The sequence below is a fragment of the Arachis duranensis genome, chromosome 1 (genome assembly GCF_000817695.3).
Source record: "Arachis duranensis cultivar V14167 chromosome 1, aradu.V14167.gnm2.J7QH, whole genome shotgun sequence".
NCBI lineage: Eukaryota > Viridiplantae > Streptophyta > Magnoliopsida > Fabales > Fabaceae > Arachis > Arachis duranensis.
The window spans coordinates 96,486,710-96,493,153 of record NC_029772.3 but is presented as its reverse complement, the minus strand read 5'-3'; positions in this window follow the sequence as shown (position 1 = coordinate 96,493,153).

The window sequence follows — 6,444 nt, the reverse complement described above, 5'->3', positions numbered from 1 at the left end:
CTTTATTTTCAACTTTTAGATAAAAAGATTTTTTTTAGTTTCAAAATTTAAAAATAAAAGGTTTTCATCTTTTTTTTCTTCCCTTCTTAATTTTGCTGGAGTTTATTTTATTTTTTCATTTTAAATAAAAAATTAATTTTTAAATTTAAAAATTCCAAAAAATGAAAAATTTTGTCTTTTGAATTCCTAAATTTTTTCAAGAATATTTTTTATTTTTTTATTCACTAGATAATGCTATTTTTTCACAAATATTGAATAAATTAATTTTAAAAATTTAACCTTTTTAAATTTTTTATTATTGGATATTTATGAAATTCTTTATTTTTTTTTTACTTTTTGGTAAAAAAATTATTTTTTTAATTTCAAAATTTAAAAATAAAAAGTTTTCATCTTATTTTTTGTCTTCCTAATATTGCTGGTGTAACACCCTACCATACAGAGCTTTACACCTAGGATGTAAAATAGAGGCGGCAAGGTGCTACGACCTCTTTAATGTAATACATACATATAATAGCAGAAAGAATATAATAAACTAGGAGTCTTGAAAAGCGGGTAAACAAAATTCATAAAATAAAAAGCGCAACAGTCAGAGAACGGTGTCACCTGCGTGCTAAGAAACCTAGAAGCTCAAGATAAGAATAGATGAAAGAGTGACAAGAGTGCTAAGAATACAGTGAAACTAGCTCCTGACTCAGCCTGCGAAGCCAAGGCTGGCCGGAGAATATTCTTGGAGAGCAAGCTAAGTACATATATACATATATAAGTAAACAGAAAACCTAGAAAATCCCAGACTACTCCACTTCAGGAAATCCAGACGCCTAGTGAGGAGCCTCTCGACCTGCATCTGAAAACAACAACATAATATGGGATGAGAACCGGAGGTTCTCAGCATGGTAAAGGTGCCACGCGTATAATAAATAAGGTCCTGGGAATGCCAGAGGCAATCCTAGAACTCCGTTATCACAATTAAGCAACTTAAGTACTAAACAGAAGCCATAAACAAGGGTAGGTATTCTAAATCTACCTAACTTACTCAAGATCAATCCTAACCTAACACCAAACCATTTCTCCATTTCCTCCATCATTCATAAAGCAACAGAAACAAGCAACCAAACAAGTTCACGCACATGTAACGAGCAGATAGTACAAGTAGCAAGTATAACAGGTAGCAAATGATATATGTCAATTAAGTAAACCTAGAAAATGCATAGCAATCAAAACAAACAAATGCAAAAGATGCATACCTGTCCTATGGCTGATGGGGCCCATCTTTCAGTTATCCAGCCAACCCAACAAGTTCGAAAACCTTAGATTGTCCCCGTCGCGCATCCCCAAGAGTCTATGCATAGAGTTCACATTCAATCATCATCTAATCACTCAATGGGGCTATCCATACCCGGGAATTTATACGTGCCCGGTCACCCTTACGATGTAGGGTCAATAGAGTATCGAGATTCAACATGAAACACGTGGTGGCAAGCCACGGTTTTTACCCAGGAAAACTCGTATCTCAGATATCATTATTCATAAGCCAGTTCATATTCATAATCATTCTTTAATCAGTCATTAAAGCCATTGCAGTTCAACCTCATTCATTAACAACTCCTTTTTTACACTTCTCCTTATTTTTACCTTTTTTTTTCACTCCCAAGTTACTTCAAACTTTTTAACTCTTGCTATTTACTAACCTACTAGTAGGATCTAGGATTAACAAGGTAAAAATAGGGGTTTTAGAGTTTAAAACAATGTTTAGAATAGAAAAATAAAGGTGCTGAAAAACAGGGTGTGTGCGTACACACACACCTGTGCGTTCGCACAACTCGAAAAAGAAAGCAGCACGTGTGCGTATGCACGTATGCGTGTGTGCGCACACATCACTTGGTGTGCGAGCGCCCCACCTGTGCTGGCGCCACCAACAGAAGACTCGCCCTGGCGTGTGCGTACACATACTTTATGAAAAATACCAGGTGTGCGGGCGCATAGAGGCGTGCGTACGCACAGGTAGATTTTCGCTTCTATTGGGTGCACGCGCACAGCTGTGTGCATGGGCACACATCAGGAAAGCTGGTTCTGCTGCAACATTTAAAACTTTAATTTTTCGCCCCAAATTCCCAGCGTCCATAACTTCCTCTACAAAATTCAGTTTTTCGCAAACTTTATACTGATTTCAAGCTTATCAAACACCCTTTAATTTTAAACAAACCCCATTTTCGTTCAAAATTCGAGGAGCAAGTTATGGACTTTTAAAGTTCATTAAAATTCAATTTTTACCAAATAACACCCCAAACCTTATTTTTGCTAAAACCATATTTTCCCTTCCAAGAACTTGATGACAAGTCATCTTAGGCTAGTTTCACAAGCCTTTTTCATTAGTTTTTACTTGGTTTTCATGCATTCTTAGACAATAAGTAAGTGTTTGGATGAAAAATTCATGGTTGTCTTGATTCAATCAAACATTGCTAATTTTATGCATTCTCATATTCATCAGATAATGCTATTTTTTCAGAAATATTGAATAAATTAAGTTTAAAATTTTAACCTTTTTAAATTTTTTTAATTATTGGATATTTATGAAATTCTTTATTTTTTCACTTTTTGGTAAAAAAATTATTTTTTTTAGTTTCAAAATTTAAAAATAAAAAGTTTTCATCTTATTTTTTTGCCTTCCTAATATGGCAAGAGTTTATTTTATTTTTCCATTTTAAATAAAGAAATTAATTTTTAAATTTAAAAATTCCAAAAAATGAAAAATTGTCTTTTGAAATCCTAATTTTTTTTAAGAATATTTTTTTATTTTTTATTAATCAGATAATGCTATTTTTTCACAAATCTTGAATAAATTAATATAAAAATTTAACCTTTTATATTTTTTATTATTGTATAATTTTGAAATTCTTTATTTTTCTACTTTTTGGTAAAAAAAAATTATTTTTTTAGTTTCAAAATTTAAAAAATAAAAAGTTTTCATCTTATTTTTTTGTCTTCTTAATATTGCTGGACTTTATTTAATTTTTCCATTTTAAATAAAATAATTAATTTTTAAATTTAAAAATTCAAGAAATGAAAAATTTTATCTTGTGAAATCCTAATTTTTTTCAAGAATATTTTTTTGTTTTTCTATTCACCAGATAATACTATTTTTTCACAAATATTGAATAAATTAATTTTAAAAATTTAACCTTTTTAAATTTTTTTATTATTGTATATTTTTGAAATTATTTATTTTTCTACTTTTTGGTAAAAAAAAATATTTTTTAGCTTCAAAATTTAAAAATAAAAAGTTTTCATCTTATTTTTTGTCTTCCTTATTTTTCATCTTATATTTTCAATTTTACCTTTGGTGAGCAAAGAAATACTGGTTGTTAGCTACCATGTCAATGAGATTTTGGGCCTCTTCTGCAGTTTTCTTGAGTAGTTTTCATCAGTTGCAATGAACCTCCCGCAGAGTGATCCAAAGCCTCTTGAGATTTCAATGTCAAGCCTTCATAAAAATTCTGCAATTTGTCCCACTCATTGAACATTTCAAGAGGACATTTCCTGATTAGAGCCTTGTATCATTCCCATGCCTCATACAAAGGTTTAACATCCATTTGTGAATGTTTGTACTTCAGTCTTCAATCTAATAACCCTTTGAGGTGGGTAAAACTTGGCAAGGAACTTGCTCACTAGATCATCCCAATTGTTAATGTTGTCTCTTGGGAAGGATTTCAACCATTGAGTAGCTTTGTCTCTGAGAAAAAATGGAAATAACAACAGCTTGTAGATGTCAGGATGCACACCATTGGTTTTGACAGTATCACAAATCCTCAGAAAGGTGGATAAGTGTTGGTTTGGGTCTTCCAGTGGTCCTCCTCCATAGGAGCAGTTGTTTTGAACTAGGGTGATGAGTTGTGGCTTTAGTCCGAAATTGTTTGCATTAACATTTGGAGTAAGAATGCTACTCCCACAGTGTCTAGGATTTGCAAAAGTATAGGAAGCCAAAACTCTTCTCTGTGGTGGATTGTTGTTATTATTCGATGCCCCTCCTGGTGGATGTGTTGGGTTTGTTGATTATTCCTCCATGTCTTAGAACTCTTCTTCTGAATTCTCTTCTCCGACAATGTTCTTCCCTCTCTCAGCTCTTCTTAACCTCCTGAGGGTTCTTTCGTCTTGTTCACAAAAGGTGGGTATAGCTCCCCTTGTCCCTGACATGCAAACCAAGCATAAAAATCACATAAAACCAGAAAGACAATAACACTTCAATCCATTGCTAGACTGAAATGTTAGTTAGCTTAAGCAAAAATTCAAACAGTTAGTGTGTTAGCTAAAAATTAAAGGAACAGAAAAGAAAAAGTGCTTAATCTAGATCTCCACTTCACTTAATCATTGTCAATCTAATCAATCCCCGGCAACGGCGCCAAAAACTTGATGGTGTATTTTTGGAAAACGAAATGAATTCCAAACACCTAAAACTAACCGGCAAGTGTACCAGGTCATATCAAGTAATAATAACTCACATGAGTGAGGTTGATCCCACAGGGATTGAAGGATTGAGCAATTTTAGTTTAGTAATTGATTTAGTCAAGCGAATCAAGTATTGGTTTGAGAGGTTTATAATGGACAGAAACTAAATTGCTTGAAATGTAAAGGGAGAGGGAAGAATTGCAGTAAATTAAAGAGAACAGAAAGTAAAAGTGCTGAATCTTAAAGAACAAGTAAATTAAATTACAGAAGCTTACATTGCAAGAAATGTAAATGACTGAATCTTAAAGTGCAAGAAAGGTAAATTGCTTGAATTATAAAAAGGAATTAGGAGCTGGGATTGCAGAAATTAAACAAGCTAAAGTAAAATGACAATTAACAAAGAAGGAGAAAATGAATCTAAACGCAGTAGATCTAAACAAGAGAAGTAAAAATGCTTGAAGAATTTAGACAGAAAGTAGATGTATCTTGATTGCAGAAGTTAAAAGAGAAATGGAGATCTCAGGAGTGGAAGAGACTAGAAAACAAGTCTAGATCTCAAATCCTTCCTTGATCCAACAAGAACAATTGCAAGAGAAAATGGAAAAAGTAAATTGCAGAAGAAGTAGAAGAGAGAAAGCAGTAAACAGAATTTGAAATGTAAATCAAAGTTTCTAGAATTATGCAGAAAGATTAACAAGAGATCTCAAGGTGAGATTGAAACAGAATTTCTTCAATTCTTCACCCAAGATCCAAAGGAAGAAGTAGAGAATGCAGGGGTAAGAACAAGGAAGAAGAGAGATCAATTCTCCTTCCCAATTCTCCAAAAGAAACTCAGATTCCAAAATTACCAAGTAAAATTCTAAAAGAAAGTAAAAATTCTTAAGTGAAAAGTAAAAAGTTCAAAAAGTGCTTTCTAAATCAAACTAGCTTCTATTTATACACTTTCTATTCTTGGATTTTAGAATTTGGGTGGGCTTTTTAATTTGGTGAAGAATTGAATTCAATTGGATTTTTTATTAAATTTTTAGCCCATGTGTTGCTCCCAGGAGGATGCTCTGCTCTTGTGGGGAGCGGAGATTGAGGCCTGTGCTGGATCCCTTTGTTGCGTACCAAGGCTTGGGAGGCATTCAGGATAACACTTCGCTCTTGTGGGGAGCGGAGCATTGTTGCCTTGGTGTGGGGTGTCTTGCGCGCATCACTTCCTCATGGCCTTGTCAAGTTGCGCGCTCCAAGCTCCTGGCCGTGTCAAGTTGTGCGTGTTGCACCAAGGAGTAGTGCTCTGCTCTTGTGGAGAGCGTAGCTCTCCCTTTGCTTTGGAGAAGTCCCAAGTTCGAGACTTTGGGGATAGCTTTTTGGTGCAAATTTCCTTGGTTTCTTGTAGCGCCTTGCTCCTTGCTTCCTTAAGGTGCTGTGTTCGATCCTTGGAGGTGGCATTTTGGCCAAGTGTGGCTCATTTTCCCTTGTGAGTAGCGCTCCCCACTCCCCTTTGCTCATGAGTTCGATCTTTGGAGCAAGCATTGGCAAACTATTTCCTTGGATTTATTTGTGAGTGAAGCTCGATAATGCTCTTGAGGAGAGCGGAGCATCATTCTTCTCTTCTTTATTTCTTGGCTCTAAATTGTGCTCTGCTCTCAAAAGGAGCGTAGCATCATGCCTTGCTTTCTTGGCTCATAGTTTGTGCTCCCTTGAGAGAGTGCACCGCTCCTGAAGAGAGCTCTATGCATATGTCATGCTTTATTATTTTCTTTGCCACACTCTTCTCTTCCTTGGGCCACGCTTCTTAGGCCACGCTTTCTTATTTTCTTCTTTTCTTCACCTACAAGTAATCAAACAACCAATCAAAGTATCACTAAATTCACAAGGTTTATAAATCATTTAAATATCAATTAAATTTAGCTTAAACCTCATGATTTAGTATCAATTAAATGGTGGTTCATTGATTCAAAGGAACCATGCAATTCCATTCCAAATTACTTACTTATAATGCAAGAAAGTGCATAA